The sequence below is a fragment of the Bubalus bubalis genome, chromosome X, assembly GCF_019923935.1.
Source record: "Bubalus bubalis isolate 160015118507 breed Murrah chromosome X, NDDB_SH_1, whole genome shotgun sequence".
Lineage (NCBI taxonomy): Eukaryota > Metazoa > Chordata > Mammalia > Artiodactyla > Bovidae > Bubalus > Bubalus bubalis.
The window spans coordinates 78,575,493-78,602,255 of NC_059181.1; the positions used below are offsets into that span (position 1 = coordinate 78,575,493).

The 26,763-nt window shown below is 38.1% G+C and overlaps 1 protein-coding gene across 2 annotated transcripts in view; it reads right to left on the reverse strand.

The window, feature by feature from the left end:
* PLS3 (plastin 3) overlaps positions 1 to 19,265 on the reverse strand; it is a 97,043-nt gene extending 77,778 nt beyond the window's left edge. The window contains exon 1 of one of the 2 annotated variants that reach the window (XM_006054252.4): positions 19,136 to 19,265. The gene's annotated coding sequence lies outside the window, so the exon portion shown is untranslated. The remainder of the gene's footprint in view (positions 1 to 19,135) is intronic. The other variant, XM_006054253.4, reaches the window with a different exon arrangement.
* Between the last annotated feature and the right edge of the window lie 7,498 nt (positions 19,266 to 26,763).

Sequence of the window (26,763 nt, forward strand, 5' to 3'; positions counted from 1 at the left end):
TCCAAGACTTCTCAATTCTTAAAATCTTAATATTGCCCTATTTTTCAATTGGCTGAATTTCACTTTCAAGTATTTCTCTTTTCTATTAGTTCTTTTATATTTACAGGAACTGCCTAATACCTTTATTTTTAAATGATGTCTTGGCTTACTACTCTTGGCTCACATTTTTATTCTTTCAGAACTCTGAAGACAATAGTAGTAGTAAATTTCACTGTAATAACTATATTAAAACTATGAGCTACATTTTTATAATATAGGTAAGTTTTCCTTATTGATAAGTAATTGTGTTAATTGTGTTTAAGGTAGTATAACTGGACGGTGATTTTCAAATTCCTGCTTTCTGAGTGTAACCACTTAATACCATGTTTATAGGCTGCCAGTGATATATTTATTAAAACAATAAAAGCCAATTTAGAATATAAACAGGATGGGAAAGAGAGCCAGGTTGCTTTTTTTTTTTTTTTTTTGGTGCTTCCACCCTGAACCATGAAGCAGAAAGAAGGGTGGAAAAGCTTATCTTGAGAAAGCAAGACACAAATGAAAGCATGATCTCATTCCCTTTTCCCACACCCAAAAGCAACAAGGTGACATTTTCTCTTCCTCTCATCAGTTTAACAATCCTCTTCTCTTTTTTTAAATCCCTAATAGTAAGTTTTCAAGTGCTTTTTTTAAAATTAAGAGGTTTACCAGATTCTTTTTGTAATTTTTAGGATTTTAGTTTTCAGAATCAAAGATCAAAGCACGAGAATGCACAAAAGTTCTCATTTAAAAACTTTTGCATTGCTATTTATGACTAACAAACATATCCTGAGGTCCAATAACCTAAACCCCAAAGATATGGGGCATATTCTATTTTGCTCTTTGGGGAGATTCATTTGTTTAAAACTACAGAAGAGGTAAACCATACTTTCCTTAAGGCAGTAAGTTTAGGAGTCTTGTAAAGAGAAATCTAATGGGGGAGGGTCTTTTAAAATTCTACAAAGAACTCTTCAAATAATTTTAAAATTCAAAAACATAACAATGATTTAGAACTTGAAAGTTATACACCAAAATCAAGAATGTGTTACTCCTATGGTAAAGAAGTTTCAATTTTGGCAATGAAAAAAAGATGTCCAAGTTATATCTGAAGAGAAATGACCAATTAATATGTGTTCAGTGATTTAAAAATCATAAACATGGCCACCACTTTAGAAAATAAGACCTAGAATGAGACTACAAAAGAAATTAAATTGTCTTCTTTAAGAATGCCATTACCGTTTTTAACTAAATTAACATTACATATGCAATCTCAAAATTCTAGTTTATTCATTATTAATGAAATTTCTATCGACAGCACAGTTTTTTTGTGGTCACAATCCAACTTATTCTAAAAATGTTTTGTGGAAAGGGAGAGGTCTTAGAACAGGTAAAAGATATTTAAAAATTTAAGTGGGTGGACTCTCTCTGCCTGGTGTTAAGACATTTCTTACAGCTACAGCAGTCAGGATAATGTGGTTACAGAGCAACATGTGCAGATCAATGCAACAGATCAGAGGACTCAGAAATAGGCCTACACAAATATGCTCAACTGATTTTTGACAAGGGTACAAAAGCACATCAGTGGAGGAATGGTGCTACAGGAACTGGACACCCATAAGAGAGAAAAAAATAAGAACTTTGACCTAGACCTCATTTTTTATAATTTTATTAAAAGATTTACACAAAAAATGAACTCAAAATGGGCCATAGATTTAAATGTGAGACATAACACCATAAAACTTTAGAAAAAAATTGAAAAATTCATCAGGAAGCATGTTTGGTGAAGGGACCTTAGATGTGACTCCAAAAAGACAATCTATAAAAGGAAACATAGATCAATTTGGCCTTGTCAAAATAAAGACTTTTGTTCTGTGAAAGACCTTGTTCAGAGAACAGAAAGACTAGCTACAGACTAGGAGAAAAGAGTTGTACATCACTTATCTGATAAAGGATTGTTATCTAGAATATATAGTTCAGTTCACTTGCTCAGTCGTGTCCAACTCTTTGCGACCCCATGAATTGCAGCACGCCAGGCCTCCCTGTCCATCATCAACTCCCGGAGTTCACCCAAACTCACGTCCATCAAGTTAGTGATGCCATCCAGCCATCTCATCCTCTGTTGTCCCCTTTTCCTCCTGCCCCCAATCCCTCCCAGCATCAGATTCTTTTCCAATGAGTCAACTCTTTGCATGAGGTGGCCAAAGTACTGGAGTTTCAACTTTAGCATCATTCCTTCCAAGGAAATCCCAGGGCTGATCTCCTTCAGAATGGACTGGTTGGATCTCCTTGCAGTCCACGGGACTCTCAGAGTCTTCTCCAACACCACAGTTCAAAAGCATCAATTCTTTGGCGCTCGGCTTTCTTTACAGTCCAACTCTCACATCCATACATGACCACAGGAAAAACCATAGCCTTGACTAGATGGACCTTTGTTGGCAAAGTAATGTCTCTGCTTTTGAATATGCTATCTAGGTTGGTCATAACTTTCCTTCCAAGGAGTAAGCATCTTTTAATTTCATGACCTCTCAAAACTCAGTATTAAAAAAACAACCCAATTAGAAAATAGGCAAAAGATATGAAAAGATACTTCACCAAGGAGGATAAACAGATGAGAAATGAACACATAAAAAGATGCTCAGCATCATTAACCACAGGGAAATGCAAAATAAAACAAAACTGAGTTATCTCTACACTAAATAAAAAAGTGACAAAACCAAATTATATCAAGGATGTAGAAAAACTGGACCATTCATATATTGATGGTAAGAGATTAAATGGTACATTTACTATGGAGAAACATTTTAGGATTTATAAATTTAAATATGTACTCTTATATGACCCAGAGATTTGTATTCTTTGGGCATTAATCTCAGAGAAATGAAAATTTACAGTCACAGAAAAACCTGTACACAAATATTGATATTTGTAGCAGTCCAAACTAGAAATGGCTCAAATGTTGTTCAATGTGTGATTGATTAAATAAACTATGGTACATTTACACCATGGAATACTACTCAGCAATAAAAAGAAAGAATCATTAAACACTACTTGAATGAACTCTAGACAATTATGCTGAATGAAAAAAGCCAAAAAATTGCATATAATTCTGATTCTGTTTATATATTTTTGAAATGACAAAATTATAAAAATGGGGAACAGATTAGCAGTTTCCAGAGGTATAAAGAAATGGGGCAGGTGCAGGGGAAGGAAGAAGAAGTGTGTGCTATTACAAAAGAGTAACAAAAGGGCTTCTAGCAGTGAAAGAATTGTTTTTCATCTTGTCTATATCAATGTCAACATTGGCTTTAGTACTGTACCAAGGTCCTGCAAAAGGTTATTATTCGGGGAAACTGGGTAAATGGTACAGATCTCTCTGTTATTTCTTACAAGTACATGTCTACAATTTCTGCTATGTAAAAAGTTCGGCTAAAAAACCAGAATTAAACACAGAATATAGTATCATTAAATTGATGGGGATAAAAGAAGAAAGTTTACTTGAAAAATTTCATATCTTATTTTAAACATTATTTCCACAAAGTTTTCCAAGACACTATAGACATAACTACAACTATTTTGGAAGAAATATGAGTGAGAAATCCTTCAATGTATATCCAATATATTGGCATTAGAGTTTTCAAAATTCTCTGGATGCAATGCTATGTAGGAAACTCTTTAACATCAGTGATTAGGACTGCACAGTATAAGAATGCCTTGGTTGAAGATATAACCTAGAAAATAATTTACTACTTTAATGCTATAACTAATGAATTCCCATAAGCTATGGAAGAGTTGGTCAAGTTAAATAATGCTGCTTAAGTCATAGGTGTAGTGAGTTTTGGAGAATTATGTCAACTTTTAATGACACGGCATTCCCCATTTTGTTAACATCTGAAAGAAAACTCCAGTTAGTATAAATTGATTCACGGAGGAAGAGGAAGAAGCATTCCCAGTAAACAAAGTTGGATTCTGGATGTGATGTTTAAATTTATGGTGAGAAGCGTGACGGATTAGGTATCAGGAGACTCTGTACCCCACCACCGCTCTACCACTTCATGATGTGGCAAGTCAAAATCAATTTCTCTGTTGCCTCATTTGCAAAAATCAGTGGCTGGATTAGACTCTGAGCTCTTCAAATAACGGCACATTATTTTATTTATCTTAGTGATAACAGTGCCTAGCACACTGTTGATCATTAATAAAGCCCTGTTAAATGAATTAAGTAATGGAGTAGGAAATGTCAACCCACTCCAGTATTCTTGCCTGAAGAACCCCCATGGATGGAGGAGCCTGGTGGGCTGCAGTCCACAGGATCACAAAGAATGGGACACAACTGAGCAGCTAAACACAAAACAAATGAGTTAAGTAATGAAATGCATATGTGCATGCTAAGTCCCTTCAGTTGTGTCTGACTCTTAATGAGTCTATGGACTGTAGCCTGCCAGGCTCCTCTGTCCACGGGATTATTCAGGCAAGAATACTGGAATGGGTTGCCATTTCCTTCTCCAGGGGATCTTCCCGACCCAGGGAGCAAACCCACATCTCTCACATCTCCTGCATTGGCAGGCAGGTTCTTTACCAGTAGCGCCACCTGAGAAGCCCCAAGCAATTAAATAGGAAGTTCAACAGGAAGTTCTAAATGGGTCTCCTGGAAATTATATCTTTTCTTGACTGAACTACAGCTCTTCTCTCTCAGGGAGGCCCATCCTTTCCTAGTGGGTTTACAAGGTGCTAGCTGCCCAGAAGAGGAAGGAAACTAGGCCCAGGAAATTCTCTGTGGGTTGAATACAGAAGATAATTGCCGAGATTGGTTCTAGGCATCATTAGCTATTTTGACCAGAAGGGTTCTTACAAGAAAAACTCTGTAACTGAAAGTGATTCTTTTTCATCGTCCTTGGATGATAATCCCTCATTCTCATGTTCATCCCTAAAGAGTCAAAAGGTAAAGGCTCCCTCAAATGTAATGCTGCACTTTCTAAATGTAAAACACCAAGCTCTTCTGAAAATGTCAAGTGTCAAATGTATTCAGTATTATTTCTGGGTAGATACACAAGGGACTAGTACTAATGGTCACCTCCTGTGAAGGGAAATGGGGATCAGAGTCAGAGGCACATTTATTTTCTTTATGTCCCTTTATAGCATTTGAATTTTGTCCTGTGTTTATATTTCATATTTAAAGAATAATATTAAAAATAAATATATTATATATGCTCAATAATGCTTTAGGTTGACTGAAAACCACTGTGTTTCAAAGCATTTTTCATTTACTTCTGCAAGACTTAATACTGCTTACTTTTGATCCTTATACTAGGTGTTTGATAAATGTGTTTAAACGAGGCATGTTGGATAAATCTATTATATAAAAAATTTAAAAAATGTGATTATACAACTTTTACAGATTTTCCATTATTCAAGTAAAAATATTAAGGAAAAATTAGTATTGGGAACAAGTTGATAATAAGCTACTAAGCTTCAGGAAACAGAAAAAAATAGCTTCACTTAGATGTAGAAATCAGTACTGCTCAGAGTGAAAGCAAGGATGTGCATTAACTGCAGAGTAGTGATACATGAAATATTATCTTGTCAGTACCACTTCTAATCCATTAGCTGACCTGTAGTTAGACATTTAATATTAACATGTCCCATTATTCATAACAGCCAAACAGTGGAAAAAACCCAAATGTCTATCAATGGATGAATAAATAAACAAGATGTCATATATCCATACAATGGACTATTATTCAGTCATAAAAAGGAATGAAGTGTTGATATATGCTACAACTTCAATGAACCTTGAAAACAATATTCTAGGTGAAAGAAGTCAGTCAAAAAAAGACTACATGTTCCATTTATATATGAAAGTCCAGAACTGGGAAACCTGTAGAGACAGAAAGTAGATTAGTGACTGCTTGGGGTTGGAAAGATAGATAGATGGCTGGGAGGAGGGATAGCTTAAAAGTATGGGGTTTCTTTCTGCGGTGATGAGAAGGTTCAAAAATTGGTGACGGTCGTACACATCTGTGTATATACTAAAATCCACTGAACTATACAATTTACATGAGTGGTAGAGAATCTGAATTTTATCTCAATAAAACTGCTTTAAAAATGAAAAATATTAATATGTCACAATTTTCTTTTTGATCCTAAAGTTAAGCAGTTCTCATAATGAAAGTGCTATCTGTAACATTCATTCCTGACCATTTAAAACAAGTGAGAGGAAGAAAACCAAAGAAGCCCTTTGCTTAGTCTTCTGATAGGTTCACATCATGATGTATTTTATTCAATTATGATTCATAAGCTACCAATTTGCTGATTAGGTTTTCACACTTTAATCTTTATTAACAAAGACCTCTTTCAAATGTATTTATGAAGACCTGCTATGTGCCAGGTGTACTGTGAAAGAATCAGGAGAATGGGTTTATTTTCCTTTCTCCCTAGAAGAACAGTGTTTTCCATGGTATATGGCAGGAATTTAGTGCTATCTTTCAAGCAAACCATATACAGAGGACATAGTACATCCAGATATGGTGCATCCATTTGATCCTCTCCCATCAAACAGAACGATGACCACATTTGGAATCCTGGGTCATTTCAAAGTCTGAGACAATCAAGAAGTTCAAGGCAGAAAATTAAGGTGTCAGTTATACCTGTGTACTGGGCTTCCATGGTGGCTCAGATGGTAAAGAATCTGCCTGCAAATGCAGGAGACCCAGGTTCAATCCCTGGGCCGGGAAGATCCTCTGGAGAAGGAAATCGCTACCCATTCCAGTATTCTTGCCTGAAGAATTCCATGGACAGAGGGGCTTGGCAGGCTACAGTCCACGGGGTCGCAAAAAGTCAGACATGACTGAGTCACTAACACTTTTATACCTGTGCACATATGCTCAGTTGCATTGACTTTTTCTGACCCCATGCGCTGTAGCCCATTCAGTTCAGTTCAGTCGCTCAGTCATGTCTGACTCTTTGCGAACCCATGAATTGCAGCACGCCAGACCTCCCTGTCCATCACCAACTCCCGGAGTTCACTCAAACTCACGTCCATTGAGTCGGTGATGCCATCTAGCCATCTCATCCTCTGTCGTCCCCTTTTCCTCCTGCCCCCAATCTCTCCCAGCATCAGAGTCTTTTCCAATGAGTCAACTCTTTGCATGAGGTGGCCAAAGTACTGGAGTTTCAGCTTTAGCATCATTCCTTCCAAAGAACACCCAGGGCTGATCACCTTTAGAAAGGACTTGGTTGGATCTCCTTGCAGTCCAAGGGACTCTCAAGAGTCTTCTCCAACACCACAGTTCAAAAGCATCAATTCTTCGGCACTCAGCTTTCTTCCGGAAAAGGCAATGGCACCCCACTCCAGTACTCTTGCCTGGAAAATCCCATGGATGGAGGAACCTGGTAGGCTGCAGTCCATGGGGTCCCTAAGAGTCGGACACGACTGAGTGACTTCACTTTCACTTTTCACTTTCATGCATTGGAGAAGGAAATGGCAACCCACTCCAGTATTCTTGCCTGGAGAATCCCAGGGATGGGGGAGCCTGCTGGGCTGCCGTCTATGGGGTTGCACAGAGTTGGACATGACTGAAGCGACTTAGCAGCAGCAGCAGCTTTCTTCACAGTCCAACTCTCACATCCATACATGACCACTGGAAAAACCACAGCCTTGACTACACGGACCTTTGTTGGCAAAGTAATGTCTCTGCTTTTGAATATGCTATCTAGGTTGATCATAACTTTCCTTCCAAGGAGTAAGCGTCTGCTACACCTTTTCCCGACCAAGGATCAAACCCAGGTCTCCTGCATTGCAGGTGGATTCTTTATTGGCTAGGCCACCAAGGAAGCCCCATTATACCTGTAGTTACTTGCTATTATCCTTGAATCAGATAAAAATTAACAGAATGCTATACTATAGAAAGTATGAGAGCTGCATGTGCAAGTAATAGTGAATCAATGTTTTTAGGGCTTCTGCATACATGGATATTTCCACAGCTGCAGAACCGACTACTGCAGAAGTACATGCTGTGCACAACATCTACAATTTAGTAAAGCTGGAAAGAATTTTATTTTTGTAAAAACTAAATGGGGAGTGGCTCACTTTCTTGCCAAAGGGCTATTTTATTCCAAGACACTGGTGTCTGCTGACCTTCATTTATAGGCTGAGCAATGTTCTATTTAAGTAAAATTAACTCATGGTGGGCACTTTTTCTAGGATGCAATAATTATTGCAAAGAAATAACAATGTTTAAACTTGATTTGTTCTTAGTTTAGATTTGATTATATTGGGTTATACATGAATGTCTTTGTTCACACAAGGTTTAAATTTAGAAATTATTTTATGTTGAGAAAAAAGGCCATGTTTAAGTTCCTTTTCTACATGTAAAAATATTTTTAGGTTTTATGAAATCCAGTATTATGTCTTTTCTTCTAGACTGCAGGAGTATTTTACCATCTTTGTAGCCCTAGCACCTGCAGCTTTCATTAAACTTATTTTAGTTGAATGATGAAAGAATTCCACAAATAGACTAATTAAGGCATTGTCCATTTTACTATATTTGGCTAACTCTTACTCCATCTGTAGTTTGTACTATCAGCAATATATACATGAGAACTCTGGGCATATTTTAAAGTTTCCCTGAGTTTTACATCTCTTTATAAATGCCTTATAGGCCTGCTTTTATATAATCCTTACACATTTCTAAGTACTTGACATAGCAACATTCCCTTCATCTTTACACAAACCCTCTCTGGTAAGGGAAGTTTGCCATGATCTGCTTGCTCCTATAAATATATTCTAGTTTGTTTTCATTTCTGGAGGGGAGCAACTAATGCTGGAAAACTTTGATTTAGGAAAAGATACCAAATATATGGATTGGCTTATATCTTTACACATGTTATTCTATCAGTATTACTTTTTGGCTACCTATACTTAATTTGGCTATATTGTTTCCTAATTATTGTAAGACAAAATATAAATTTTTAATTATTCATAACCACTTACAAAAGCTATTCAACTGTAGCTTTAAACTGGAGACCCACAAACTGCTCAAAATATTTGTTGAATGTGTCAATTTCCTTCATCATTTCCTGATTTTTGCTTTTGAAAACTTCCACTAGAGGAAATAATAGGCATCGTAAATTTAAAATGAATATGTTTTGGATTCACCCATGACTAAGATTCTGATTTAATTTATAACCCTCTGCCTTCCCCAGCATTTGACTAATTTAATTTCTCTTTTCTTCTATTTTTCAAAGGTAAACTTTTAAAATTCATGTTTATGCTATTTCTACTATTGTAGAAACAAATACTTAAGAACTTGAAGCTTCTTTTCCCTACCCTCCAAAATAGGCATCAACATTATCTATTACCTTCCATCCTGATCTAAGCTAAATTTGTTAGTAGCAATGAGTTTATAGTGGTGTCCGTAATATATTAAAAGAGTATCATTTCCAATTTTCGTTTGAGGGTGAATTTAGACTGCTGGATGGCATATCCTCATAAAAAGGCAAACGGTAAAAGGGTTTCTAGCTAAGTCAAGGGGCTTCTTCAACCTGGAACATTGTTAAAATCCTCCACATGTGTAATGCAAAGCATTAGGAAGTCATATTTTCACAATACCATTAAATAAACAAAAAAACACCTATCTTATTTATCTTCAGTGGTGATACTTAAGAGAAAAAAAGAGTAAATCAGAGGAAAATGAAGAGTTAGCTACAGACACCTGATAAAGATCACCTAAGGCAACATTAATTGACCTATAAATTGGCGTGCCACATGGCTTGTGGGATCTTAATTCCCTGACCAGGAATCCAACCCCTGCTCTCAGCAGTGAAAGCGTGGATTCCTAACCATTGGACTGCCAGGGAAGTCCCTACTAGTTTCTTTATAAATGTTCTTTAATTTTAAGGACAACATTAAAACAAGTCATATCATCCCCATTTTATAGATAGTAAAATTGAGGTTTGGAGGAGTTACAGAACTTCCCCAATGTCACAGAGATATAAAACAGCAAAACCATGGGAACCCACATTTTATACTAAACTCCAGTCTGACTACAAAATATAACATGTACATAATACCTCTGAGAACAAAAAAAGGAAGTGGTGAGAACGAGTTGTCTGGTCAAACATTTTCCACATCATTTCTGGGTCATCAGAGGATGCCCAGAACAACATGGTCCTTAGTGCCACCGATGAACTGGGGGAAGGAAACAAACATCCGGGAAGGGTCTATAAAGCAGCATGAGATAAGTTTAGAGAGAGAGATGCAGTGTACAATGAGTCATTTAAATATACAAAATATTTGTTAAGTGTTGTAATTGGGGGATTCACTATACATGGAATCTAGGCACAAATTAACTGATGGCATCAGAAATTTTACCACTATTTGATCTCAGTTTAGCTATTTAAGCAACTTGAATGAAATATATAACTGAGTTTATTGAGCAGTGTCAAAGTACAGGCGCACCTCATTTTATTGCACTTTCCAGATATTTCATTTTTTACAAATTGAAGGTTTGTGACAAGCCTGCATCAAGTGAGGAATCTATTGACATCTTTTTCCCAACAGCATTTTCGCATTTTGTGTCACATTTTGGGAACTCTCACCATATTACACAATTTGTCATTATCATTATATTTGTTATAGTGATTGGTGATCAGTGATGTTCAATGTTACTAGGATACACTGAAGCCTCAGATGATTAACTGGCATTTTTTAAACAATAAAATATTTTTAATTATGTACTTTTTAAAGACGTAATGCTATTGCACACTTAATAGACTACAGTATTGTATACATAACTTTTATATGTGCTAGGAAGTCAAAAAAATTGGTGTGACTCACATTATGGTGGTAGTCTGGAACCCAACTGATGTATCACTGAGCTGCAACTGCACAGCCTGAGATAAAAAAGCCTATCGACAAACAGCAATTTGTTTGTGAGTCTATTTCTGTTCTGTAAATAAGCTCATTCATATCATATTTTAGATTCCACGTATAAGTGACATCATATATTTTATATTTGTCTTTCTCTGTCTGACTACTTCACTTAGTATGATCGTCTCTAGGTCCATCCATGTTGTGGCAAATGGCATTATTTCATTCCTTTTATGGTTGAGTAATATTCCATCACATATACACACACACACACAGCACATATTCATTCATCTGTCAGTGGACATCTAGGTTGTTTCCATGTCTTAGCTATTGTAAACAGTGCTACTATGAACATCAGATTATGTGTATATTTCCAAATTAGAGTTTTCATCTTTTCCAGATATATGCCCAGGAGTGGGATTGCTGGATCATATGGTAGTTTATGGTTACTAAAGGGGAAGGGGGAATAAGTTTGAGATTAACATATACATACTGCTATATATAAAATATAAAACAAAGACCTACTATATAGCACAGGGAACTACACTCACTATCTTGTAATAACCTATAATGGAAAAGAAACTGAAAAAGAATCCATATGTATAAAATTGTATCACTTTGCTATACACCAGAAACTAACAACATTGTAAATCAACTATACTTCAGTAAGAATAAATTAATAAAACAAAAAAGAACCCCCAAACACAGCCATTTAACCAACTTCAGGATTAAAAGTTTTTTAGGATACTGAAGGTTTCTGGTCACAAATAGGGTTTCCATACTTGAACAGAGTTTTACAGCAATCTGAAATCTAAAGGCTAATTAAGTACAAACCTGTCTCCCTTCCCCCATTAACAGTTCCATTTCAAAAAATAGAACTTCCTAGGATTGTGCACCCCACAGGATTCTACTTCATCCTGCTTTGCACCTGCTAACTAGATCAGAGGAAACCACAATATTCCTAAGACATATACTTTACCTAAACCAGCTCCAGTTTAGTCACATACAAAACACTATATAAAGAATGGCTTTTTGTTTCCTGAGTTCTGTTCTTTAAAATCAAGGCTCTTTTTGGGTAAGCCAGTGTTTAAACTTCAAAGATTGTCAAAGGAATTCATCTTTAAAAACAAAAATCTTTGCAATTTTTCTTCTAAATACTTATCCCAAAGAAATTCTCAGAGTCACAAAATGCTTTTTGCCCCAGGATGTTCACTGAAGTATTATCTATAACATATGAAAAGAAAAAAATTTTCCAACAACCTGGAATTAGTGAAATAAATTATGAAATCTCACTCAGTAATTTTAAATATTTTCAAAAATATCTTATTACATGAAAACATTTTCACAGTATAATAAGTGAAAAAAAAGAGATACAAACTGTATATACAACATGATCCCAATTTTTAAAATATTTAACTTTCTATACAGGAAACATTAAAAAATATGAACAGGTCGTATGATTACAAGTAATCTTTACTTTTATTCTTTATAAAAATTTTTGCTTTCTTCTAATATTTTTACAGTGCCCTTGTATTTTTTAATCCAACATAAAGTGATTAAAAACATCCGAAGTACACACTACTTAAGACACTTTTCCAGCAGATTAACTAAATATACCTATTGACTACTATAGCAATAGGATATACTGAAGGAATCATCTCTTGTCATTTTTACCTCTGAGAAAGCAGTCTTAAATGGAAATTCTCCCTCACTGAAATACAAGCTCCAAAATGTCAAAAAGACATTAAGAAATGGCAAAAACAGGGACATATAAGTAAGTAAATAAATACAGAAAAAAAGCTTAAAAATTACATTCATCTATAAAGGACAATGTATTAATATTATAATTCAGTGTCAATAGCAGAATGTCAATATGAGCACAACACTATGTAATTAGAACATATAATGTAGAATGTAATAATATGAATATTCAAAGCTATTATACTGTCCTCACAAATTCTATTTTATAGAAAGTATTTATATTTTATATAAATATATATACACATATAAACTAAAAACAGCTTAAGAGAATAAAAATTTTATTTTCAATAACTGGGTTACAAGGTTACAAAAAATGATTTGCTATTTTTTAAACCAGAGATGGTAGAAATAAGATCAGATTTTACAAAAGAAAATGATTTCTTTTAGCAAAAAGAACCTTCTCTTCAGAACTAGCCACACGATACCAGTTAATTTCAAAAGTCCTTTAACTTAAGGCTTTCTGCTTATTTCAATTTCATTAGATACTGTTACTTCACAAATGATATTTTAACAAATGTTATCAAACATAATTTTAATAAAATAAAAACATATGATAATGCAAAGAATGACAGAGTTAAAGAACCATTATGTAACTGGCAAGATGACAACAGACATTGAAAATTAATTCCAAGTTAACAATTTTGAGGGTGGGGGTTTAAAATGACCCCTCAGAAGTTATCTAGCCCAAGGTTTGTTTTTCAAAAGAAAATCTACATTCACTTCTCACCTTTTCTGTATTAATGATGGCATGACACTTAAACATACAGATTATCTCCTTCATTATGCACTTTTCCATAGTTAACATATGCAATTTAGAGTGCAACTACACAGAGAAACATTTGATTTTTCATGCGCAGTTTTACACAAAACCTCCTATAACAGGCAATCACAAAACATGAAGTATGATAAGCCAAAGTGCTTTGTAAGCTTTAGCAATGAATGCCAAAATACTGCTCTATAGTTGCTTGGGAAAAATAAGAAAAAAACCCCACACCACATTAATGGCTTTAACGGCTACTTGGCACAATATTTGAGGGAAAAGAATATAACAAAGTATTACATGTATAGGGCTTAATGCTCTTGTTATCAACCACTTCTCTTATTTTTCATTATATTATGTCTGGCTTTATTTCTCCTTAGCTTGTAAAAGTGGATGGTTGGAGACTATTACAGACAAGTAAAAATGTGGCAAGACTTAAGTGATGAGAATTCTATTTCTGTAAACTCTTGTTAAAATTTTGGTGCTTCTATGATATACTACTACGGTGCTTTGAATTTATATAGCACCTGTCTGCTGAAGAGCCAAGGCTTACATAGCTCATTTATCCTTTCAGCATCCCTGTGAAATACGTAGATCGGAAACAGATGGTTTACAAATAAAGTAAAATCCAGATATGAACACAGAGAACTTCCATAATTTACTTAAGATGGCCTATCTGTGCGAACTGTAGAGGATTAGAAGACCCTGGAGTTTTTTCCAGTAAACAACACTACCTCCTTATCATCAAACCAATTTCTAGACTGCTAGGAAAAATTAAGCTTTCTTATAATATAAAATCAGAAAGTTTAATGGGCCAAAAATCTCTGATAAGGAAAGACAGAAATGGTCTATATTTTAAAGAAATAACATTAGTCACTGCATAAGCCACCAGTGATCATCTTCCTATATAGTCACCAATTCTCCAACAAGGTATTTAGCTTAAATACAGTTGCTTCTCAGGTGGTGCTAGTGGTAAAGAACCCGCCTGCCAATTCAGGAGACATAAGAAACTAGGGTTCAATCCCTGGGTTGGGAAGATCCCCTGGAGGAGTACATGGCAACCACTCCAGTATTCTTGCCTGGACAATATCATGGACAGAGGAACCTGGCACCCTATAGTCCATAGGGTAGCAAAGAGTTGGACATGACTGAAGCAACTTAGCATGCAATATAGTTGCATTAAAATTGGCAAACAAATCAACTGATAAATAAAATTGAAATAAGTGATACTATTTCTATATAAAAGACACAAAGTCCTTGAGCCATGCCCTCAGTTTATAAATGAGAAAATGTGTGGTGTCTGGCACACATATGTACTCAATGTTATATAATAATGTAATAATCTTTAGTTACTTTCTCAAGGTCAAATTATGAGTCAGTGGCAGAACCATGTTTAGAATCTAGTTCTTCTGAAGGAAGTCCAACATACTTCTCCCTTACCATTGTAATTTTCATTTAACAGCAATACTTTTTCATCCCTAAAACAGTTTATACTCAGCAATATTTGTCTTTCAAGTGCTAAGAATAAGGCAAATTCAATTAAACATATTAAAATTTTGGAAACTGTCACCTCCATAACTACCAGTTGGCCCAAGTATTATCAGATTTTTTCCTGAGAATGACATTTCATGATTAGACTGTTTTTAATATTTCTAGACCATAATTTTAACCAAAGCCCTCTCATAACTAAAAACAGCGAGTCATGACCACTGGTATCTAAAAGACCTTCCAACAGTATAATGTATCCAAAAACTTTTGAAACCACCAACACATTGAACATACATTATATGGTATGTCATTCCCTAGAATAATTATATAGACTCAAAATGTGATCTAGCTGTTTTCTTCTAAACTGGGTTTTATCATTTTCACACATCAAACTTTCCCCCCGGATTACTATTCACCAAAACAGCATGAGCAATTACAAAGTGATTCCAAAAACAGATACCCAAGTCGTCATGTATTGATAGATGTTAGATGTTTGTTTTCAATTTTATATCTGCTACTTCTGGAATCTGTACTAAACAGCAAAAACAAACAGTTTCACATATACATTCCACCTAGATTATGATAAATTCTGATAAGGAATGACAGAAATGGTCTATATTTTAAAGAAATAACATTAGTCACACAGTAGCAAATTCACAAATTTATCATATGTGCCAAGAATATTATTATGTCAGTATATTTCTTGGATAGGCAAGCAGAAATGCCTAAAACAGAATATGGAAAAATTGCAAGTGGATTTCCTTCCTTTTCTCTGTCAGTTTCACCAAAAAGAATCTCCTTAGTGCTCAAGCACCATGGTGAAGCTACTACCCACTTCTTTTCAGTAACAGTCACACTGTTTGCCTTGGAGAGACATCGACTCAGTGGACATGAATTTGAGCAAACTCCAGGAGACAGTGAAGGACAGGGAAGCCTGACTTGCCAGTCCATGGGGTCGCAAAGAGTCGGACATGACGGAAGAACAACAAAAATTTCCATGTAGTTCCTGATAGTGCCCTGGATACTGACATTCTGCCAGTATAAATAGTCACAGTTAAGTCTAATGTACTTGTAACCATTTGTAGAAGAAACTTAATCTCAACCCAAATATTACTCACTAGTCATAATTAATCCTTTTACCCAAAATGTATTAAGCCTAGACATTTTTAGCAACTGACCCTAAATGATGCCATCAGATTGGATTCCTTTGACCTGAGTGTTGATTATCTGTGTAAAATCAAGTTGTTGTTTAGTTGCTAAGTAGTGTCCCACTCTTTTCTGACCCCATGGAGGCAAAGCATAATTTATTTGGCTCTCCCACCCCAGACAAAGAGTTTGATCACTTTCTAGATCTAACAATAGAAATTAAGTATTAGACTCGTAATCCTCTAATTTTGATGAAAGCCTGGGTTCATAAGAGCATACCACTGAAAAATGAAGTCAGTAGTTTTAAACAAGTGGACACCTCCGAGACAAAAGACTGTGGACAGAGAGCCTAGTGAGGATCCTGTTTTGACATGAGTTAATATTATTTTAAAAAGAACTTAACTCCCTACCACTTTAACCTAGTTGGATAGTTGTACTGTTTCTTTTTTTAAGGTTAAATATTTATTAGTTCAATCTAAAATTATATTATCACCTCACTTCCACTAGGGGGGTCTATCTAGCAGTGTGTCCTTAACTCCCAATGAACTCAGGTGCAGCTTGAGTCCACTTCCAGCTAATCTGCGCTGCCAGGTTAAGTCTAGCGGTCAGAGCTATGTGCTTTAAAGTTGTTCTAGTTTTTAGGCTCAGAAACCCATGCACAGCATGAAAATGGAGTGCTCAAGTCATTCAGAGGTTGCTGCAGTACGTAGACAAAGGGTTTTTGGCTAAAGCATACAAAGCCAAAATCTCTTAACTGTTCCCAGTTTCATTTTTAGCTGCCCTAGTTGTTTTCAAGACTGAATATGTGTCAACTGGATCCATTTTTGTAAATAAGTAAAGCATTTAAACTCTTGACCTCAGAGGTTCTGCTGCCCATTTTTGTACTCTGCAATACATAATCTAAATCACAAAAACCGTAACGGTTTTCCAACAGTAGTCTTAACTTGGGTCACTTGGGTGGGTATTGGTCATTACGGAAGTTGTTTCTGTGGCATCTCATTATTCCGCTAAAGTATTGAGAGGCACAAACCCAATCAGCTCCATTTCTCAAATTTAGTGTCCTCTGTTTTTGTGCCTTATTTCTGATCCAATTTCAAACCACAGTAACTGATGGTTAATTTTAGCCAAGAGATTATCCACCACTTTCAAGCAGATGCCTAATATAGAGAACAGTTCAACTGGAATATAGGCCAGACCTAGGTACATGGACAAAGCCTAATTTTTTTTAAAACACTATCTTATGGGAAAACACTATCTTATGGGATATGGCTTCAAATCAATCATTTCAGAATGAAACAGGGGGTGAATAAAAGGACAATTTTCCCAGGAAATAATTAGTAAGATATTTTTAAAATTCAGAAAAGCCGTAACTAGATTGAAGAGCCACAGGGGAGACATATATCCCAGCACAAACATATTTCAAGCCCTTAGTTTAAAAACAGCTTCTGTTTTTATTCTGGATAAAATCTGAGCACCAAATTCCCTTTCTGTTCCCCTCATCTACATCCAAGTAGAATTCCCTTGAGTAGAGGCTAGTTCACACCCTCTCCCCTTTTTGGTCGCGTATTTTTGGGAAAATGGACTTCAGCCATTACATTCCAGTTTTAAAGTCAAAAGAAGTCATGTGATCATGACCCCAGGGGCATCAGAGACTTGGGGCACGTGATGCCAATTGGCATGTGTCCGCCAGTATGTTGGAATTCGCTCTAAATTGCATCTTCAGGATCCAGTTTAGGCGCCCAAATACACTGTGACATCTTATAAAGCGGACTATCTGCTTATCTCTCAGTAGTTTTTCATTTCACCTAGGTATGTACTGTGCGGCCTGCCAGGCTCTCTTCCCAGTCCCCACCCTCATCCCCGGTAACAAGTCGGGTACCCCCAGCATCCTGTCTATCTGATCCTAAACTGAGAATTAATTCTAAACTCAACCTTGAGCACCAACCGGGATGTCGTGCAGATAGGGTGTGGAGCAAGAAGCGTCGCGTACGGGAAGTATCTTAAAGCCTTAAGTTCACTCCACCTCCCAGGTTGGGATCTTCTGCCCAAAAGCCCGGCGGTCGGAGCCGCCAGCACATTAAAGCCAGTAGCAGCAGCGGCGGCGGCTGCAACTTTGGGACTGGCGAGAAGCCAGGGCGCGGGTGGTCGGCGTTCCCCGCCCCCCAGCCCCGCCGCTCATTAGGGCGCTAAGTACTGCTGGTGCGGAAAAGTAAACACTGGCAAGTGCAGCTGTGTGGGAGAAGGGGGCTGTTGCCCCTCTCCCACCGTCCCTTTAGACTCTGTCTCCCGAGCCGCCGGGACCCTGTGCGCTGGAGGGTGCGGAGCCAGAGGAGCTGAGAAAAGAGCAGACGGGGCGGCGAGGAATCGGGAGAGTGAAGAACGGAAAGGTATCCTAATGGCATGGGGATGTCCAGCTACTGAAAGGAAAAAAGTGCTTACTCATAGGGAGACGCGGTGCGATTGCTAAGCGATCGCTACTGGCCAGGGAAGCAGGCGGAAGGCAGGCAACCAGAGCCTCGTTCTCTCCCTGGGCCACCGCACCCCGCGGAGCCGGGGGCCGAGGTGAGCCTGCGAGGTCACCGGAGGCGGGCGAGCCGGTGCTGGAGGCGTAGCAGGCGGCGAGCTCCGGGATTTCCTGAGTCCGGAGCCGGCGGAGGCGGGGGGAGGAGGGTGGCAGTAGCTGGAGAAGGACGATCGAGGGAAGTTTAGGCGCTGGGTTTCTACTTCGGGGCCGCCGCCGGTAAAGGGAAGAAGGGCAAGGGTTGGCGTCAAGGACTCAAGCCCAAGGTTGGCAACAAGTTAAGAGCAACTATTGAGAAAACACCATCTCCCCCAGTGAACGTCTGAAAGCGTGTCTGCGGCGGGTAGCAGTCATGGGGAACACTCGGTCATTCCCACCCATCCCTGCTGCGAACGGTCGCTTTGGCGCCCAAGGCTGGGACAGAAATCTCTCCAGCCTCCCTCTCAGGCCCCCGCCCCCCGTGCCAGGCATGTTCCCGCCGAGGTTCCTGGAGATGCTCTCCTCTGGACCCACTCCTGCCCACGCTCAGGGACCCTGCTCCCCTCGTGCCTTCCTGTACCTGCAGAGCACTTACAGAAAGTCGCAGAGTACCGGATCTGGCCCAACTGTCTCCGCCCGACGCACTCAGACAACTTCTGCCGCTCGGAATCTTTGCGGCTGTGGTTCTAAAGCCAGCGCTCCCGCCCCTTCTGCCAGGCCCTCCGCCCCTCGGCCGCCGCCATTGGCTCGGGTGGTGCTAGCAGTCGGCCTGGGAACCAGGAAGGGGATTGGGCCACGAGCCTGTCACATCATCTGGGTGGGGTGTTGGGACAAAAGGCACAGGGATGGGCGCCCTGGAGGGATGGGGACTGTAACTACGGCTGGGAGCGGAGATTGGTCCTCTGCTCCCTTTCTCCCCTTCCCTAGCTCCGAAGAGACTAGAAGTCCTCAGAGCCTGGCTGGGGTACCACGTTCTCAAAAACCGTGTACAATACATGAAAAGATGAGAATGTGGGAGTGAGAGTTTGAACGTTACCAAGACCCTATTTAAGTCTGGAGAGTACAGTTTCAACCTAGAATCATAAAAAGAATCTGGACGTGGGAAGGGACGTTACTAATTATACATCAGTAGTCTCTTCGGCTCCAATCAGCTCAGGTGCGAAGCTAACGCAGAGGGAAAACCTCAGCAATCTTCCCTTTCTAACTAGTTCTCTGGAGCAGATACATGGACAGGAAGAGGCTCTCATGTTTTGGGTTTCATGCCAAGTAAATTGTTGGCCAAAATCACCTGTGTGGTCTGTTTGTCCATGCGGAAAGGAGTGAGAGGTGGAGGTGCGGAAGGACGTGAAAGTTACGTGGTTCCAGTTGGTTGACTGTAAACAGATGTCAATTCTCATCAATCTCCTTTCACCAGAGAAAACTTGGAGACATACTCCTGCTTCCTAGAGTATCTTTTCTTCTTCTTAGCCTCTGTGTCATAGCTGACCTCTTTCATTACCATGCGCTGAGGTTTTCCCTGCTTATCTGCATTCCAGTCTTTGGAATCAAGAGACTGGCTTGTGGCACAAGAAGCGAAAGGCTAAGCCCTTTCCCGTTTCAGTCGCAACCATTTTGTTCAGGCAATGTGTGCTTGAAAAATTTTTTTAAGAATTTTAAGTTGGTTCAATTAAGTTGGCTCAAATCCATTTCATTTTATATGCACTAGGAAAATCTACTAAATTCAGAGTGGCCTGAAACATTGAATGGTCTTGTCAAGGAAACCTCCCTTCATCTGCTGTTCTGGATTTCTTTAGAGAAATTAACCTATAGTGAGTGTCCTGGCTTCTTAAATGGGCATAGAAGGAGAGTTCATATACTGCCTAAAGGCTATACTAGCAGAGAAGGAATTGGCATTGTGAAAAAGCCTTGTTAAATATTAATTAATAATTAACCAGCTGGAAGAACATATGAAAGGCACAGAAAGGTGAAAAATAAATGAGAGGGAAATCATCAGGCTTTTAGAAATATTAAATTTCTGGTGTGAGAGATTTTGTACTGGGTCAGGCTAGGGTCAACATAAAAGTACCAATTTAAATATGTTCACATTGTGTGAACTGTGCACTCTATCGCTACACACATTTACAAAAGGCTCCAAAATGAGATTTCTAATTTTCAGTAATAGCCCAAGGTTTGGTATGGTTTCTGGAATTCTTCACACAAAATTTCTAGATACACTGATACAGTACTTTAGTTTTCTACATTTTATGTTCTCTGTTAATCACTCCTGAAGAGCTTCCAGTCTCATTTAATTTTTTTGGAGTTTAGTTGCTTTACAATGTTGTGTTAGTTTCTACTGTATAGCAAAGTGAATCAGCTATACATATATGTATAATCCCCTCTTTTTTGGGTTTTCTTCCCACTTAGGTCACCACAGAGCACTGAGTAGAATTCCCTAGCTTTACAGTCCACCTGCTTTAAAATTGGGAGAAGGCAATGGCGACCCATTCCAGTACCCTTGCCTGGAAAATCCCATGGATGGAGGAGCCTGGTAGGCTGCAGTCCATGGGGTCGCTAAGAGTCCGACATGACTGAGCGACTTCACTTTCACTTTTCACCTTCACTTTTCACTTTTGTGCATTGGAGAAGGAAATGGCAACCCACTTCAGTGTTCTTGCCTGGAGAATCCCAGGGATGGGGGAGCCTGGTGGGCCGCCATCTATGGGGTCACACAGAGTCGGACACTACTAAAGCAACTTAGCAGCAGCAGCAGCTTTAAAACTTAAATTTACAGACTTAGAATGTCTGTATGAAGGGACTCTTCAAGCTAGATTTTCAAGAATAGGTATATTTGTCTCAATTACCTTAGTATTCTATTTTAGTATATTTTTCAAGTGTTAGAGTTTAGAATAAGTCAAAATATTAAGAATCCTAAGGATATGCTATTTAGGCTTTCCTGTTTTGTTTTGTTTTGTTAAAAAATTTACATAGGAGCTTTACATAAGCTTTAATTTATTTACTAACACTAAGGATGTCAGAATTCAACAAGAGTTTGTGGTCAAGAAATGTCACTTTACTAGAAGTTCGGTGGTCATAATTTCGAAGCCATGGGGTGCCCAGACAGTAGCACTACATCTCACTGCCTCCGTAGTTTCCAACAGATAAAACATGCCCTATTTGGATGGTGGTTGAGATTCCTGTTTAACAAGCTCAACAATAAAATCCAAGTAGAACTCCATTTTAATGAAAATTCCTAAAATAGCTATTCTGATGTAACTAAGCTACTTTTGTGTTACCCAAAATCTAAAAGTCCTTTTCAGAGGTTAGTGTTTTGCTCTAGGAAAGGGGCCTTGGACTCAAAGCTCTAATAAAACTGCATTTCATTCTGATCTTTCAAACTGTCAGTTTAAGACATATAGAATCATTCACAAAGTAACCCAAAGTTCATAGTTTTTTCTATCCATATAAAAGAATCTTGCATAGATGATCTTCAGGGTCTCTTTCAGAAGCTCAAAGGCAGGTTTTTGACTCTTATTCATATTTAAAAAATTGAGTTATAATTAACAAACAAATTATATTAGTTTCAGGGGTACAACATGTTGATTTGATACTTTTATACATTACGAGATGATCACAAGTCCAGTTATCATCAAAAGTTTTTACGATTTGACTATATTCCATACATGTACATAATATCCCCATGAAATTTATTTTATAGCTGGAAGCTTGTACTTCTTATTCCTCTTCACCTGTTTCACTCATTCCCCCATGCCCCTCCATTCTGGCAACCACTAGTTTGTTCTCTGTATTTCTAAGCCTATTTATGTTTTGTTTATTTGTTCTGTTATTTTAGATTTCACATAAAAGTGAAATCATATATTTGTTTTTCTCTGTCTTATTTCACTTAGCATAATACCCTCCAGGTTGATCGATGTTGCCACAAATGGTAAGATTTCATTCTTTTTCATGGATGAGTAATATTCCATTGTGGTCTTCCCTGGTGGCTCAGCAATAAAGAATCTGCTTGCAGTGCAGGAGATGTAGGAGACATGGGTTTGATCCCTGGTTTGAGAAGATTCCGCTGGAGAAGGGAATGGTTTCCCTCTCCAGTACTCTGGCCTAGAGAATTCCATGGACAGAGGAGCCTGGCAGGCTACAGTCCATGGGGTCATAAAGAGTTGGACATGACTGAATAACTTTGACTTTCACTGGGTTCCTTCCCATATTGTGGCTATTGGAAATAATGCTGCAGTAAACATATGAATGCATGTATCTTTCAAATTAGTGTTTTTGTTTTCTTTGGATAAATACCCAGAAGTGGAATTGCTGGATTGAATGATAGTTCTATTTTTAGTGTTTTGAGGCATCTCTATATTATTTTCCATAGTGGCTGTACCAATTTACATTCCCACCAACAGTGCACGGGTGTGCCCTTCTTTCCACACCCTCTCCAACACTTGTTGTTTCTTATCTTTTTGATAATATTATGAGTTCTAACTCACCTTAACAGCACCATGCATAGCACCGAGCACACAGGAGTTCAGTAGGTGGTTTTGAACTAATGGATATTTTATGTTTCTATTCTTGTAAAAACAAAAACAAAAGGCTCTATACCTAGATCTCTCACAGATCCTTTGAATTAATAGCTTAAATATTTTCCCTTTGCTTCCATCTCCAATTGTCAGCCCCACATGTCTTTGTAATAACTTAAAATCAACATCACAAAATTTTAAAAATCATTTCTTCTTCCTGTATTCCTTTGATATCATAGAAGGATCCAAGTTTCCCCATAGGTTTTATCTTTATCCAATCTACCTTTCTTTCCTCATTTCCAGGAGCACATCCTTTCTTTGCTCTTTTTCCTATAGCTCCGATGAACACTCTGCCCAGTAAACAACTTATTGTGTGCACATAGTCTGAGTTTTTTCCAGAAATTTTCCTAGGGCAAATTATATTTTTTCCTTTTTATCCACTTCTTTTATATATATATATATAAAAAAACCCTCCTTTTTATGGTCTACTAAAATGTGGCTTTACTATACAACCATTGTATAAGTAAGAACTAAGGATTCGTGTTCAATTCAATGCTAAATAATTTTTTGAATTCATCTGACTGTTTTCTCAGTGTCTAAATGTATGATTGTGTACCAATCTATTTTTTAATTAATTACTTCTTAATGTATCATTTCATTTCCAGGAACCAATCTATTTTTCTTTCATCTTATGATTTATATGATAATTGTTTACCATGTTGTCAGGTTGGTTTATTTATCTCCCTCAGTTCTTGTCTTGTCATAACAGATTTGGAATAACGGACTAATTACAGCTCAAGCAGGCAGGATTTCTCAGCTCCTGTCTTGTCATAATAAGGATTCAAAACAACAGGCTGGTTACAGCTCAGTTACAGCTCAAGCAGATAGATCTTTTATTAAACAGACAGCAGATATTACACCTCCAAGACATGGGAGTGGGCTGCCCCAAAGGAGTGGCCATGATCCCTCTTGGCTTCTCTTTTTATACTCCCCATCTCTTCCTCTTGGATCTGCCTTGTGCAAAATAGGGCTTGTACCCACCACCAGTCAGGAAAGGGAATGCAAATAGGCTAGGCTCAAGGTTGATTGACAAGTGCAAGTTACATAAAAACGGCTGTATTGCACGTGTCATCAATGTATCAGCCCTATTGTACTGATACATTAAGAAGTTAGTTTGTATCTACTGTGTGCCTAGGGTAGCATGTGCAGGAGTTGGAAAACTCTCTGTGGTTATTTTTGTACCATATCTGTGAGGATTCCTAGATATGTCTGGGATGGGGTTTAGAGATTGGCTTACATCCTTTTCTACTAAGCCACCCCTCACTGCTCATACCTAACTTCCTACCTAAAAATGTTATGATACTTTAGGTTCTTGGATGGATCATCAGTTATTCTTTTTATTCAACATGTCACATCTTATTAAAAATAACAGTTTAATGTCCACAGAGTGGACATTTCACATTAGAGTGAAACTGGAATTTTAAAAAAATTAAGTGGAATTTTAAAAGATTTTTTTCTGTTAAAATATTAGACATGGAGAAAATCTTGGTAGACCTGGAAAATTCTTGATCTAGAATATAAAAATTTGAGCAGTTGTCTTCATTGTTTACTAAGTGAGGGGTGTTTTCATGTTTCCAACTCAAAATGTACACATATATAAGCATATATGTTAATTCCTTAAATAGGTACTTTCAAATATTTTTCAAACCTCAAAGGTTACTAAGAATCTGAATGTCTCCTAAAACGTGCCAATCATCTTACAAGCAGGTTTTCATAAATAATTATGACATGACCAAGAGTATTTTCAGATTTCCACTTGTTTTAAAAAAAAGACAAAAAAAAATCAGAATAAACAGCAAGGTCCTAATATATAGCACAGGGAACCATATTCAATGTCCTATGATAAACCATAATGGAAAAGAATATGAAAATGAATATATATGTATAACTGAATCACTTTGCTGTACAGCAGTAATTAACACAACATTGTGATTCAACTATTAGTTTGGTTCAGTTGCTCAGTCATGTCTGACTCTTTGAGACCCCAGGGACTGCAGCACGCCAGGTTTCCCTGTCCATCACCAACTCCCAGAGCTTGCTCAAACTCATGTCCATTGAGGCAGTGATGCCATCCAACCATCTCATCCTCTGTCGTCCCCTTCTCCTCCTGCCTTCAATCTTTCCCAGCACCAGGGTCTTTTCAAATGAGTCAACTCTTCACATCAGGTGGCCAAAGTTTTGGAGTTTCAGCTTCAACATCAGGCCTTCCAATGAATATTCAGGACTGATTTCCTTTAGGATGGACTGGTTGGATCTCCCTGCAGTCCAAGGGACTCTCAAGAGTCTTCTCCAACACCACAGTTCAAAATAATCAATTCTTCTGCACTCAGCTTTCTTTATAGTCCAACTCTCACACCCATACATGACTACTTGAAAAACCATAGCTTTGACTAGACGGACCTTTGATGGTAAAGTAATATCTCTGCTTTTTAATATGTTGTCTAGGTTGGTCATAGCTTTTCTTCCAAGCAGTAAGTGTGGCTGCAGTCACCATCTGAAGTGATTTTCAGTTCAGTTCAGTCGCTCAGTCATATCCGACTGTTTGCAACCCCATGAATCGCAGCACGCCAGGCCTCCCTGTCCATCACCAACTCCCGGAGTTCACTCAGACTCACGTCCATCGAGTCAGTGATGCCATCCAGCCATCTCATCCTCTGTCGTCCCTTTATCCTCCTGCCCCCAATCCCTCCCAGCATCAGAGTCTTTTCCAATGAGTCAACTCTTCGCATGAGGTGGCCAAAGTACTGGAGTTTCAGCTTTAGAATCATTCCTTCCAAAGAACACCCAGGACTGATCACCTTTAGAATGGACTGGTTGGATCTCCTTGCAGTCCAACGGACTCTCAAGAGTCTTCTCCAACACCACAGTTCAAAAGCATCAATTATTCGGCGCTAAGCCTTCTTCACAGTCCAACTCTCACATCCATACATGACCACAGGAAAAACCATAGCCTTGACTAGACAGACCTTTGTTGGCAAAGTAATGTCTCTGCTTTTGAATATGCTATCTAGGTTGGTCATAACTTTCCTTCCAAGGAGTAAGCGTCTTAATTTCATGGCTGCAGTCACCATCTGCAGTGATGTGGAGCCCCCAAAAATAAAGTCTGACACTGTTTCCACTGTTTCCCCATCTATTGCCCATGAAGTGATGGGACCAGATGCCATGATCTTCGTTTTCTGAATGTTGAGCTTTAAGCCAACTTTTTCACTCTCCACTTTCACTTTCATCAAGAGGCTTTTTAGTTCCTCTTCACTTTCTGCCATAAGGGTGGTGTCATCTGCATATCTGAGGTTATTGATATTTCTCCCGGCAATCTTGATTCCAGCTTGTGCTTCTTCCAGTCCAGCGTTTCTCATGAGGTACTCTGCATATAAGTTAAATAAGCAGGGTATTAATATACAGCCTTGAAGAACTCCTTTTCCTATTTGGAACCAGTCTGTTGTTCCAAGTCCAGTTCTAACTGTGGCTTCCTGACCTGCATACAGATTTCTCAAGAGGCAGGTCAGGTGGTCTGGTATTCCCATCTCTTTCAGAATTTTCCACAGTTTTTTGGGATCCACACAGTCAAAGGCTTTGGCATAGTCAGTAAAGCAGAAATAGATGTTTCTCTGGAACTCTCTTGCTTTTTCCATGATCCAGCGGATGTTGGCAATTT